The following is a 14,951-nucleotide window of genomic DNA, read 5'->3' as shown; positions in this document are numbered from 1 at the left end:
TAAGCAGAAAATCAAAACAGTGCAAGGTGGTATGGAATAAATAGTATGTGGTGGCTGTGTTAGATATGGTGATCAGAGAAGTCCTCTCCATGAGAGTGACATTGAAGATATCATTTGAGTGATAAGAACAAACGAGCCTGTGATCACCAAAGGAAAACACATTTTTTTCCCCTAGAAAAAAAAAGGGAACTTAATTTCATCTCATTCTAGCCAGAATGGAAATCATCAAGAATGCAAATAATAATAATTGCTGAAGAGAATGCAGAGAAAAGGTACACTTTATACATCATGGGTGGGACTGCATATTAGTACAATCACTTTGGAAAGCAGTATGGAGATTCCTCAAAAGACTAGAAATAGAACCACCGTATGGCCCAGCTATCCCACTCCCTGATATTTAACCAAGGGAACTAAAATGAGCGCACCAGAGTGACATATGCATTCCAATGTTTGTAACAGCACAATTCACAATAGCTGAGTTATAGAAAGAAACTCTAGGTATCAATCAACAGATGAATGGATAAAGAAAACTTGGTACATGTACACAGTGGAGTTCTACTCAACCATCAAGAGTGAAATTATGTCATTTGCTAGTAAATTAATGGAACTGGAGATCAATATGCTAAGTAGAATATGCTAGACTCAGAAAGTCAAGGGTTGAATATTTTCTCCCACATGCAGAAACTAGAGAGAAAGAAGAAATTTAAAAAGAAGAAGGAGGAGGAGGAGGAGGAGGAGGAGGAGGAGGAGGAGACGACCTTGCAAAAATGGAAAGGAGATCAGGAGAGTAGAGGCTGGGGACCAAGGAAGAAGGCAAAGAGAAAAGGAGAAGAGCTGAGGCATTAACTTAACTAAATTATGCTATGTGTATGTATGACTATATCATTCATATATGAATATAATTCATATATAAATGCATTACAGATATATATATATATATATATATATTTTAACTGGTACATTATATGTATATATATATCCCATTAAAATTATATATAATGTATATATATACATTATATGTATATATATCCCATTAAAATGTATATATATATCCATTAAAATAGTGCACCAATTAAAAATAAATAAATAGAATAGAGGAAAGGAATCAGGGAAGGAAGGAAGGGAGGGAAAGGGGAAGTATTGGAATTGAAATGGAGCAAACTATATTATATGCATTTATGAATATGTCAGGATGAACCCCACTATTTTGTATAACTATAATGCACTAATAAAAAACATTTTAAAAATAAGGGCCTCTAGAAAGAGTGAGCTAGACACATTAAGGAAGAGGAAGACAGCCCATGTGACTGGAGGGAGGGGAGGGAAGAAGTGAGAGTGAGGAGTCTGCATTAGTTTCCTGGAGCTGTCACAGCAAACTACTACAGACTGGGTGGCTTAGAACATCAAAAAATTTATTGTACAAGAGTTCTGTAGCCTAGGAGCTCAAAATCAAAATATCAGCATGGCCCTGAACTACTACAGGGAACAATCTCCCCTTTTTAGTCTTCTAGTGTTTTGCTGGTGCTTCTTGGTGGATTTTGACTTGCAGAGAGACCCTGACCCCACTCTTCCCCTGTGTCATGACAGGGCTGTCATCTCCCCATGTGTCTCTTCTTATAACTAAACCAGTCCTAAAGGACTAACCAACGGAAGCCCATGGGAATTTGAAAGCCAGGTAAGACATGGAGATCATAGCGTAAGAGCAATGGATGACTTCTAAAGACTTAATGGTGTGAAAAGTTGAGATGGACTTTTCATGTCTGTGTCAACTGTAGATTGGATGGGAACAAGAAAAAGGAAGAAAGTTGAAGGTGAGCCATGAAGCAAGTCATCCCATTAACCATCGGGGGCTATCTGTTATGGCGGCCTGACTGAAAGGAGTCCAAAAGGATATGGGTAAATATTACTTGGGTAAATATTGGGTTGTATTTAAAAGGTAGACTCTATAGAACTTATAATATTGGATGTAGGTACTTGGAAAATGAGAAGAATCATGTTTTTGTCCTAAACAGTAGGCAGATGGTGCATATGTTCTGGAAAAAAGGAATCTTTACTGGGGGGTGAGAGATGAGTCTGGGAGACAGAAAAACCAAATGTTCCACTTTGAACACGTTAAGTTAGAAACATCTAAGAAACAGCAACACGGAAGCACCAAATCACCCATTTGGGTATATGAAGCTAAATGTCAGAGGAAACGACTGGGATGAATACAGAAATTTGGGAATGATAAGTTTACAGAGATGATACTGGATGAACTTTCTCCCTAAGGAAAAGACATAGGAAAAAGAGGACTAATCCCCAAATTCTGAAGAGCCCTTTGGCTCTTTGCCTCTTTGTGCCTTTGCCAGGGGCCATGACATCCCACGGTAAGTGCTCCTCTCTGGTGTGAATGGCCTTTGCTCTGTGACACACAGTGTGTGGTGATACAAGGCATGCTGGCCTTCTTGAACTGATACCTCATTCTATTCATATTTCATCTCGTTTCCCTTTGTCCTGCTTCACCTCTGTGATGGAGGAGAACATTTATATCCACAGATGACATTTGCTCAATCTCCCTCCTATTGCTATTGCTATTTGGAGCTGGAAAATTCTTTGCTGTGGATGACATTCCCATTGTCCCATGTATCATGTGCTTAACAGCCTCCCAGGCAGGCATCTACTGACTAGCACTCTCTTCCTCGACCAATCATGGCACTTGACATTTGCAGATGTTCTCTGGGAAGAAGGAGGAAACCACAGCCTCAAACCATTGCCATTGACAAGTCATGAGACTCTGTGTAGGAGAGAAACTCATTTAAATATCTGCCATTGGCAATGCCAACAATTAGACCACGGCACACAGTTTCTCTCAACCTTCCTCTATCCACTGAAGGAGACAGAGTCATCATCAAACCCCCATCAAACAGCTTTAGAATTTCTCATCAGCCTCTGGACAGGCCTCCACGTTTCAAATCCCTTCTTCAAAGTTGAAGACAGATGTGCAAGAAGCCAGAATGAGATGTGAGAGGGGGTTATCCTTTCAGCCAGTCCACCCATGGCAAAGTCAAACAACTGAATTAAAAGAGCCCTTCCACAGCCAAAGCCTGGTTTGATAAGATAGGAAAGGTCCATTACCTAAGAAAAATTGCTACCATACCTTCCAGCGACTTTGCAACCTACGGAAAAAGTCATCTTTAACACAGCAGATGTCCTTTTAAAATTTTATCAGCCAGAAAAAGAGAGAGGGGGAGAATGTAAACCAGACCATTAAAATATGATCTACAGTCTACAAATTAATACCATGATCGCATAATCAGGTTGAAATGACACAAAATCAAATGATAGATAGCTGTCCTTATGGTGCCATGGAGAATGTAGCTCCGGGACCCTGAAAAGGTGTGTGTAAAAACATGGGGCATGGTGACAGCCTGAAGAACAGAGCCACCTCTGCTGATGAGTCCCCAAACAGCCTCAGGAACACTGCATTCCTGCATGCCTCTAACCACTCTGTGAGGATGTTACAGGTCATGTGCGTCTGCAAGGGCAGCCTCCTTGGAGGCCTGCCTATGGTCCACACTTCATCAAATCCACAAATTGAACCACTTTTGTTGTTGAGCATAAGTACAGAAAATTGAAACTAAAGTAGTAGAAAGTCCTTCTTTCAAGAACAACAACAGGAAGGAGCAGGGGCAATCATGAACTGAAATTGATTTCCATGCATGTCTGTTTTGGGAGATGAACCCAACTACCACGTATAACCATAAAGATCTGATCAAGAAGTCAGTTTGTGATCCCCCGCCTGTGATCTCAGCAACTCGAGAATCTGAAGCAAGAGGATTGTGGAGTTCAAAGTCAGCCTCAGTAACAGTGAGGTGCTAAGCAGCTCAGTGATAAAATACACAATAGGGCTAGGGATGTGGCTCAGTGGTCAAGGGATCCTGAGTTCAATCCTGGGACCCTACTACTACCCAAAACAAAACAAAATAAAATCTGGTTCACTGATTATTTGATTTTTTTCTCTTCAAATTTCATTCATGTCCTGATAGGTCCTCTGAGGTATAGAGATGAAAAGGTTGTTGGGACAGCATGCCATTCAAGAAGGAGTCTTAGATTAGCTTGTTGCTTCTGTGATATAAATTTAAAAGGAGAGAAGAATTGGAAAGGAAAAGAAAGATATTACAAACTAAATGACTTGCAGAAAATAACCCTGTATGAAGAAAGAGATATACTGGTTATTCCTAACTCAAAATGTAGTGCCTTAACAAAACAATTCATTATTTCTCATTCCGTGAATTAAACAGAAGTTCTACTTCTTCTGGTATTGGCTAGAGTGTTAGAATGACTAGGAAATTGTGTTGGCCACCCTTACGGAGCCGGCAGTTGATGCCCACTGTCAACTGGAAGTTCAGCAAGGGCTATAGGCAGAGGTTATTAGTTCCCCTCCAGAGGGTCCTTTCCACATTACTGCTTGGTCTTCCTAACAACATGGCATTTCTTTCCAAGAAGCAGCATTCGAAATCATGAAGCAGAAGTTGCCAGTCCCTCAAGGCCTGAAAATGAAAATACTAGAATGTCACTTTACATTCCATGAACTTAAGCAGTCACAGGATCACCCCAGATTCAAGGGGAGAAAAAATAAACCCCACCTCCTCATGTGAGGAGCATTGTACAGAGGGGAGAGGTCATCTTTGGACAGTAATAGCCATGATGAACTTGTCATTTGATTCCATACCTTACCACTTTGGGTGTTTCTATGTTTTTGATGAATATTTGTCTTTTTTCCATTTCTTCTTCTAAAGTAGTGTCATATTGTAAGAGCAATTACAAAGATGGGCATGTGTCAATCAGATACCTATGTGAACCGAAGGAGTCACCAAAAGGCCAGAGACAATGACTTCCTCTTTATACCAGTTTTGGCTGTGAACACTGCTTTTTCCCTTTACCCATGATTGTAACAAAGGAAATATCTAGACAATGTTTAAGAGCCATTTCCTTCTTTTTATCTAGTTTTTAAGAGATCTGATTCCCATTGCATCTTCTGATGTTAAGAAATGAATGCACAAGTGAACAGTTGGACTCTATTTAAACAAAACTGCTTCACATGGTTAGTACAAACATTAATGAATGAATATGAGATTGCCTTTCATACAACAATGCTCAAGAATGGATGAGGAAGATGATGAATAAAATAGCTGACCACGGCACCTGATGTAGTAGGTGTTTAATAAATGCCAGCTAATATTATTGAATAGGGACTCTTTTAGAGTAGCATTGGGAGGACACGGGGTCGATCCATTTGAATGGGGGGAGAGGAATGTAAGGACCAAAAAGCTTGGGGTCAGGGGACGGGCGCAGTTCACAATGCCTCAAGAAGCATTTGACAGAGCTATCTTTAATACCAAATTATCAGAGACAGTTTCGGGATTTTCACTGGCACAGAAATGCATTTCCCCTGAGCCTTGGAATAAATACTTGCAAGGTTAGAGTTCAGTTCATTAATCTCCCCAGTTGTCTGTTTGTTTGGACGTACAGATGCGCCATTGTTAAGGCAATTTGAGGAGGGATGAAAGACATGGTGACCAGGAAGAAGTGTGTATTCTAATCCACTTCAACACGGTGGGGTGCAGGAAGAAAAAAAAAATATGTTTTAAATTTAATTCTCTGTTTTCAGAAACTGTAATCAAAATTGGAAGCTTGTGATTTGGTTCTGTTCCTTTCCAAGGTTTGTTTATGAAATTTCCCTTCTAGCTGGCATCGGATCAACATTTCTTTTCCAAGCAAATTTTTATTTTGCTCAATTAGCCAAAACCTGTCAGGCGAGAGTGTTGTTAAGTTCTGACCCTGTCCCTTTGTACCAATGTTATTATATTGCTTTACCCTAATTCAGCACATCTCCAACCTTTCCTGAGACCCTGGGGAAGCCTCGTTCTTAGAGATGTTGTAACAAAAGCACAGAACGGGCTTGTATCTCCTAATGAGGCAAAGTGTGGAAGATTTTGACTTAAGTTGTCCTCTTTAGACTCAGCCTCATATGTTTTCTTTTTTTTTTTTTTTTTCTTTTTTTGGCAATACTGAGGATGGAACCCATAACTATCTACCACTCAGCTACATCCATGGTCCTTTTTAATTTTTTTTTTAATTTTGAGATAGTGTCTTGCTAATTTGCCCAGACTGGTCTCAAATTTGTTGTCCCCATGTCTCAGCCTCTCAGCTAGCTGAAATTAGAGGTATGCACAACCACACCTGGCCAGAGTCATTTTTTTTAATTGCCAAGATGCTTATCCATTTTGATCTAAATGATTTAATCTGAAAATGGTCAGGTCTCCTGAAGACTTTCCAGAATGAAGAAAAAAACTTGGGAAAGAGATGAGGTGACTTGCTAAAGATCATATATAGACAATCTGAAATCAAAGAAGGCAAATCCTGCATGTTTCCCACCTACCTGTTTGGGAATATGGGGAGGCAGACATCAAGGTGGTTCTCCTGATGCCTATCTCTTGATATCCATGAGTCTGTGCAATCCTCTCCTTCAGGGTGTGGGTAAGATGCATGGCTTGCTTTTAAAGCATTAGAATGTGTAGCAAAGGTGATCATTCCATTCCCATGATGATGGTATTCTTACAGTACTCTGTCTTCTGAGCAGATTTACTCTGAAGTTCTGCTTGCTGGTTCAGTGAAGGAAGCAGCCCTGTTGGAAAAGCCCACAGGGCATAGAACTGTGGACAGTCTCTAAGAACCACAGGTGGCCTCCAGGGAATATAGGTAACCATATGGAGCTGAGCATGGCCTCGAGCCAAACAAAGAGCTGGGCTCTCAGTTGCCCAGCCACAGGGAATGCATGTGTCTGATGACATGAGAGAGCATGGAAGAGGCTTATCCCCCAGTCAAGCCTTCAGATGAGATGCATCCTGGTGGCACCTCGAATGCCTACATGTGAGGCACTAATCAGAGGACCCACCCTCCCAAGCCTGAACTCTTAGCTACAGAAATAGAAGGTGATAAAAGTGTGTTGTGTTAAGCCATTGTGTCTGTGCTAACATGTTACACCAGGACAGGAAACACGCATGGTGGTACTCTGCTAGATAGCAACATATTCTCAGCATCCTACTTCAACTTGCCATGAATGTCTCTCTGATCACTTGAAGGAAAACCAAGAAGTTCTCCCTGTATTTTCTTTTTTTTTATGTTAAAATTTCCCAAATGATTCCCTCTATTTCCTACCTCCACGTCAAATAACTCTCAACCAAAATGTGTTACTTCTCATATTTTCTCTCATTTTTTTAAAAATGATTGCAATAGAATATTAATACAGATGGCCTCACTCACATCATATCTGGGGGAATTTTAGCTCTATGGTCCCTTCTACTCCAAGAAGCTCATCTGGGCTTCTTCACCTGACAGTCTCAAAGCTTCTAAAACCCAAAAAGAGAGTAGGAGTTACAGTGCACAATTTTAAGTCTCTTGGTGAGCCATGTTTATTTCTGTTCCATTTTCCCAAAGGAAGTCCTAAGGCCGGCCTAGATTTGGAAGTGGAAAAAAATAGACTCTGTCTCTTCATGAGAGAAGTCGCTATACTACATGTAAGGGCAGGGAAATAGGAAAAGTATTTGCAGCATTTTGTAATCTACCCCAGGATCGGAGACGTAACTGAGTGTGTGAAACAAAGTCAACCTGCTAGGAAAAGGCACGATTCCAGTGCCCACGACTAGGGTGGCATGGAAGGCTGAGTCTCCACATTCTAAGACTTTATGTCACAGTACATTTACTCAGCTGCCAGGGCCCTCTCCTACTGTGGTTGAAACAAGAAATAGCGACCTTCCCCTACCTTCTCTCTCAGCTCCCAAGTAGAAAACAGCACTTGAACACCCCCCAGAGATACATCAGTACAAGGAGATATCTGACCACAGAAGAGAAGAAGGAAGGAGTACTGATTCTTATGGACCTGTTGCCATTATTACTTAAGGAGAGAGCTCAAGATGCCACCCTCTGCTGATGCAAAGACAGAGGCATGAAGGCCACACCCTGAAACATGGAGCCTTCTCATAAATTCTGATCTTTACAAATAAAGAAGTTGAAGTGCAAGGAAACAAAACAACCTGCTCTAAATCCTATGGTGACTGAATTGAGCTAGTTCCCCTCCACATCTGAACTCCTGAGAGGCAGCTCAGTAAGGTAAACAGAGACCTTGGAGATACACATGCTACCACCAGATGCTGCTGCGCCTCCTGCATGGCAGTATTTCCATCTTGTTCTGATTTCCACTCTCTCCCTGGGGTTCAGGGAAGCATCACTCCTACCTCAACTTTCAGGAGTAAATCCCAAAATCCCAATGGGCATTAAGCCAGTGACAGTACCCCTTTTCTCCTTGTCTGAAAATAGCCTGCCCAAGCTCATGGACAAGGATGATTTGAAGGGGATGCCATCTGCGCAAACCACACAGGATCCTAATCTTGAAAGTTCTCCATTGCTTGTCTTGGTGTTCTGCTCTCTTCTAGAAATTCTTAATAATGACTGAACAAGAGATATCACATTATGATTTTGCACTGAGCACTGCAAATTGCTTAACTGGTCCTGAGCATGTGATACAATTCTGATGAATATGACATTGGGGAACTTTATTGCAAATTCTGAAAAATATTTTTGTTGGTAACCAAAAACATACATACACACACACACACACACACACATACAAAATGCTCCTCTTCTACATGTGATGGCTGGAACAACTACAACCTTCTTGCACCCTTGAAGGGAGTTAATATTTCAAACTAAGTTTAAAAGAGCACGCGGACACTGAGAACAACATAGATTGCATATTTCCATCTCAATGATGCCAAGAACTACTGAATGAATGATCCTTTGAGTTTCTTATCATATGATATAAAATAAATGCTTTTACTTTTTTTTCCCATTTGTGATGGGGCTTTCCTTTAAAGATTTCATTGACAAGTATTAACTAGATGACTTTCAGCAAGTTAATTGACTTCTGTGGACACATTTTCTTAATTTTAAAATACTGGCAATGCCCTTTCACACGTTATGAGAAATAAATAGTTGTCATATAGCAGGGAATAATCCAATGGTGATAGTGATGGTAGTTGTCATTGTTATTACTAGTCCAGGGCAACTGTTTACTATAACCTACAACCTCCCACCCATTCTCACCCCATGTTAGATCTATTCAATTCACCTTCCAATAGTTCCTTAAAACATTTATTCAGTGACAAAGAAAATTCATCAATTTAAGCAACTTAATACAATCCACGTGGGTCGTGTGAATGTCAGATTTTGAGGGCTGTTGAGTGTGCATCTGTACGTATGCTAATAAACCAGCTCATTGATCCTATGCCTGAAGGAGCAGCTATCAAAAGTAAATTAATAGTTGGATACAGTGGTGCACACCTGTAATCCCAGCAACTCAGGAGGCTGAGGCAGAAAGATCGAGGGTTCAAAGCCAGCCTCAGCAACTTAGCCAGGTGCTAAGTCACTCAGTGAGACCCTCTCTAAATTACAAAAAAGGGTTGAGGATGTTCAGTGGTTAAGTGCCCCAAGTTCAATTCTTGACACAAAAAAAAGAAAGAAAGAAAGAAAGAAAGAACCTAAATCTTCACATGCCAACACAGACATCTCTCAAAACCATAATACTAAATGAGAAGAAATATTGAAGTCTGCTATTATTACATGCTGCATGTCACCCTTGACATGACTGTAAAAAAAAAAAAAAATAACAGTAACTTCCAGAGACACAGACAAAGATTTATTTAGGTAAGCAAGAGACACTTTGAGGGAGAACACAAGCCATCCCCAGAGGGAGAGATGGCAACCCCTGGGTGAGGGGCCTTCATACTTGGAGAGGGATGATTGACAGGGTTGGAGCCAGGGTGGAGCTACACAATGTCACATCAGCTTTCCCTGAACTTGCATGTGGCCCTCATGTTCCTTTTTGCAGGTAAAGACATGGATAGCTTTCACTTTGGGAAGATGAAGTAAGTACATTTTCATTAAGTAAAACTAAAATCCCTGGATGTTTTATATATATCACACAAAACAACTTTGAAAAGTGAGAAGAAGACCAACTTCCTAGGGGTCTTGGAACTGGAAAAATGACATGGTGGCAAGTTCTCCTAGTCTTCCATATCATCCAGACTAGGAGCTCTATATAGACACCAGAAAACAACAACAACAACAAAATCGCTCATCAAAAGTCTGCACGGTCTAGTCACAGGACAAGGAAAGGGGCAGCCTCTCAAGAGAGAAAAATTTTTGACAGAATCCACTCTACTGCAGCCAAACAACACGGAAAATATCCCATCCCCACACCACCATCAACAAACAGCGGGAGGGGACCTTAGACTCTGCCAGTCCCATGAGGCTTTATAAGGTACCTCAGTATCCCCACCATCTCCTTCCCCTGGTTCTGTCAGAGAAGACCAGGTAAGGACCTGGGACTTCTATCCCCATTGAGCAGTAATGATATCTCAGTGTCTGTGGAGACCACCTGGAGCTGGACCTCCTTCTCCACCCAACAGTCATTTCCATCCTTCCCCATAAAGGTGCACTCGGTGCCACTCTCCATGGCTGCAGGCAGCCCAACGGTCACAAAAGTCCTCTAACTCCTTCCTCCTGATATTTGAGGATGAGCACCTCACTATCCCTTATGAGCTTGTTAGAACATCATTACTCTAAGAAATATAAATCGGGATAAGATTACCAGATCCACATTCAAGTTTGAGAATCATACCCTAGCTGCCTTCTCCTTTGAGTCAATCAAACTGGTACCCCCAACATTCCTCTTACATAAAAATTCCAAAGGTCTCCATCAATGGCAAGGCTAGAAGTACATCCAAGAGGAGCATCAAAGTGCTAAATGGAGAGACCTGAGTTTGAAGGTTCCATTGTGAACCTTTGAATCTGCAGGTCACTTGAACTCTCTGACAGTTGGTGTGGTCAGATCTGCTGTTCATTATATTTTCTGTCTTTATGAATCGGGTGGGGATGGGCAAACTAAAAAATCAGAAGCCTCTTCCTATTGGAATAGCCTATGATTTCATTATGTGTGAATCAGATTACCTTTTATTATGAAGGCAAGGCTCATGTGCAGAAAAGATCCTAACCATGCCTGGTGGATAATTATGACAGGAATATTTTCTAATCTAACTCTAATTCTGTTTAGGAATTTGAATGGTTTTAGCTTTGTGCCTGCAGCTTATAATGTCACCAGAAACCTGTCACAGAACCATAACCTTGTAACTCACTTACCTGTTGATGCTCAAAGATATACATATATAATTTTAACAGTGCCCAGTACACAGAGACTGCCATTATAACACTATTCCACTTGGTCATAACTTCATGAAAAAAAAATCCCCTATTGGCTAAAATTTTCCAGGTCTAATCATACTCTTGAGGCGAACTTTTTCAATTAAACTCCACTTAAGCCAATTTTGAGCTCTTTGAGTGAAGGAAAAATATATGTGCCAGACTCTTAAAAATAACTGTCAAGGCAGGTTCCTTTTTTATGAAAATGTTTATTTAACACACTGACATTCACACTTCACAATGGGGCTGACCCGCCTTGTATCTTAAATTTCCCAAGTGCCAGGCACAAGTGCGTCTCTGCCTGGACGTCCCCAAGAATTCTCCATTATCTCCTCTGCTGTGGAAAGTTACCGAGCCTGTGGGGTGATTTTGTTTTAAGCTTGTGGAGCTACTTAGCATCTACGAGACAGATTTCAGTGAGTACACATTAACTCTCCCCTTTACAATCACGGCAAAGTTTTCCATTTGGGGACTAATGAGAAGAAAGTCATTTGGATTATTGATCCAGTGTGAGTCATACAGAATGGGGGAAGAATGGGCAATTACCCACTATTTTGAATCACCTCCATTTATTGTTTCTAAACTTTATTCTGGAACGCACAGCCTCTGTTGATTATATTATTTCTGCAAAGGAAAACACACTTTGATTTCTCTCTCAAGCAACTGAAAAGGCAAGGCTTCTCAGACTCTCGGTTTTCCTTTTCTAGCAAATGCCCTCTATTCAATCTGTACATCTTCATCTGGTTGATTGGGAGCAGGAAGTCTGCCAGGACACACACACAGCCATCCTCTGTGGCACGGCCAGCCAAGGGCAGGACAAGAATGGATTTTTTTTTTTTTTTTGGCTGGATTCCTCATGTCTGGGCCTCTGTGCTGGACACTTGCTTCTTGATTCCAAAGAGATTTCCTCAGCACAGTTGCACAGAAAACATGTGAAAGAAACCTCGCAGAATGGAATCTCCATTCTCCCAGCAAAAGCTTCCACAGGCTGCATGAGAAGCTCCATCTGGGTAGAAATGGTCTTCCACAGGAGGTCAAAATACCTTGACCTGCTGACATCTTCTTTTCTTCCGAACCTCTGCTTTACCCCCTCTTTTGTAGGGAAATCTTCTCTACCTTCTTTTGGGAGGCTTGGTTGGTCTCTATGCAGCAGTTATAGTGACCTTTTAGCCTGAGAATGTACCCCTGCCACAGGACCTGTGCACATGCTCTTCTCATTTCCCGGCACACTCTAGCCACCCCTCTTCCTCTGCTGAACTCCTACTCATCACCTGGATTTTTAGTTGACATTTCTTCAGAGAAGCCACACTCATACACTAATCTTCCCAAATAGGTCAACCTCCAAGAACACTTGCTCTCATACCACCATATACTTCCCTTTCAGGTTACCTACCACTGTCATAATCTCACATTTATTTGTGTGATTGGCCTTGGATGACTAATTCTGTCTGTACTAGTTCCATGAATGCCCAGATCCCGTCTTACACCCAATGCCTGACATAGGGCTTATGTAGGGGCCCAGTACTTATTTCTTAGGTAAACATAATGTATGAATGAATGCACTTTAGAAATTTGCAAGGGGAAATGAAAGTCACAGAACCCAGGCCAGCTCTTGCCAAATGCCTTGGCATCAGAAGAATTTGCCTGGTCTGTTTTATGATGTTATTCTAACCTTGATATGTAAGGCCTGGGAAAAGAGCAAGTGGACAGGAGAGGAAATGGTGGAGAAGAGGACCTGGACGAACCCTCAGTCCAGATCTATGTGAAATGCTATCTGAGCCAGAATATTGTAACCTAGAAATGGACCTTGGAGATCCTTCCCAGATTTTACAGAGGAAGAAAATGAGGCCCAAGATTGTATGGGAGTTACTGACAGACCCACCCCTCCCTTCGTGACTCCTCCTCCTGGCCTGGCCTGCTGCTCCCCCCAAGGAGACAGATGAAGAACCAAACAGAAGGTAGAAATAAACAGGAGGTGAAGCCGGTACTGAGAAGACCACAAGAGAGGAGCATCTGGCTTCACTAGGAAGTCCCCAAGGGCACTATGGCCACTTCTTCTTTTTTTTTTTTTTTTTTTTTTTTTTTGGTAATCCCCCATAAACTCCTTTGTTCTCTAGCCTGTAAAGATAAAGGAGGGGAGATAGAAGAACCTACCCAAATACCAGTCATTCTGTCAGTATAGCCAAGTGGCTTAGGGTATGGGTCCTGTGGCCAGACTCCTGATGGCACCCTACCAATGCCACTTTATAAGTTGTCTGGCCAATTTGCTTAACTTCTCTGCCTTGGTTTTCTGTCTATAGTATGGGAGTAGCTGAAGTCATCTCAGGTTTACCATGAGGACGAACTGGTAATGTTATTTACAAAGTATCTGTGCATAACCCAGAGGAGATGCTGGGTAGAAAATGACATTATTCAACATGCATGTATTGAGTGCTTACTGTATACCCATATGGGACTAGGCTAGATCCTAGGAGGCCGTTACTATATAACAGGAGAAGGCAGACAAATTTAAGAAATAGAAGAAGTAAATGTAGTTGATGTAAAGAGACCTGAAGGACTGGGATTACATACAGTTCAGTGGCAGAGTGCTTGCCTTGTGTGCACGAGGGCCTGGGTGCTATCCCCAGCACTGTCCCCCGACCCCACACACACATGCAAAAGAAAACATCACCAAGACACTGGAATGGAAGTGGGGGCTTTGATACTTTCAGACGGGTTCAATCAGGACATGTCCTCTTTGAGGACAGGACATATGAACTGAAGGACCCAGCCAGATTGAGAGTTGAGAAAAATGTGTGTTCCAACCCGGGACAAACTGGAAACAGAAAGTACAAGGAGTTAAGTGGGGCTGTTCTTATTCTCCATGCAGTGAGAAGTCTGTGCATGTTTACAAGCAGCAAGATCTGAGTGATTTTTTTTAAAAAAGATCTCTCTGGCTATGTTTGAAGAATGAGTTACCCTTCCAAAAAAAAAAAAAAGTAATTGGCATTTTGAGGGGATCTTACTTTATTACAACAGTTCATGAAGCCAGTGGACAATCCAATGTCACTTTTACAGAAGCTTTTTATTTTTAACATAAATGCAAAGGAAAGAACACTAGATGGGCATCCGAGAGAAGACATCAGTTCCAACTGAAGCACTCAAAGTCACCTGCTCTCTTTGGGCTTTGGTTGGTTTACCTGCGGGGCGGGGGGGGGGGGGGGGATAGGGAATTGGACTCCATGTCCTTTCCAGATTTAATGGCCCATCAAATATTGGCGAGGGTGAGACAAACTTTTTCACACTAATCAGGGTGATAATCATTCGTGCATTTGCATTTCCTGCTCTTTGGTTTCCCAGATGCTCAGCTTAACTCCCTGCAATGCAGCCTCCTTGCTTTGATAGCCTGTCAGCTCCAGAGCTCCTTGCGTAAACTCTTCTAAGTTGGCAGGGAATCTTGGAGAAAAGAAGCATTCTTTGTATGTAAGAATCAACCCTCTGCATAAACCTTGTCTGGAGGCCACATGTCTTGAAAGGGAGTCCTTTTCAACCAAGAGTCCCCCCAGCCCCACCCCCGAGTTATAAGTGGTTCCAGTTTTCATTCATTTTTGGGTGGTTGCCTTACATGACTGAACAATAGGGGAACCCCCACAAGGGGATTTTACAGTGTGTAA

This window comes from Spermophilus citellus (assembly GCF_964194105.1).
Source record: "Spermophilus citellus genome assembly, chromosome: 17".
NCBI classification, from domain to species: domain Eukaryota; kingdom Metazoa; phylum Chordata; class Mammalia; order Rodentia; family Sciuridae; genus Spermophilus; species Spermophilus citellus.
Note: the sequence above shows the minus strand (reverse complement) of the source record.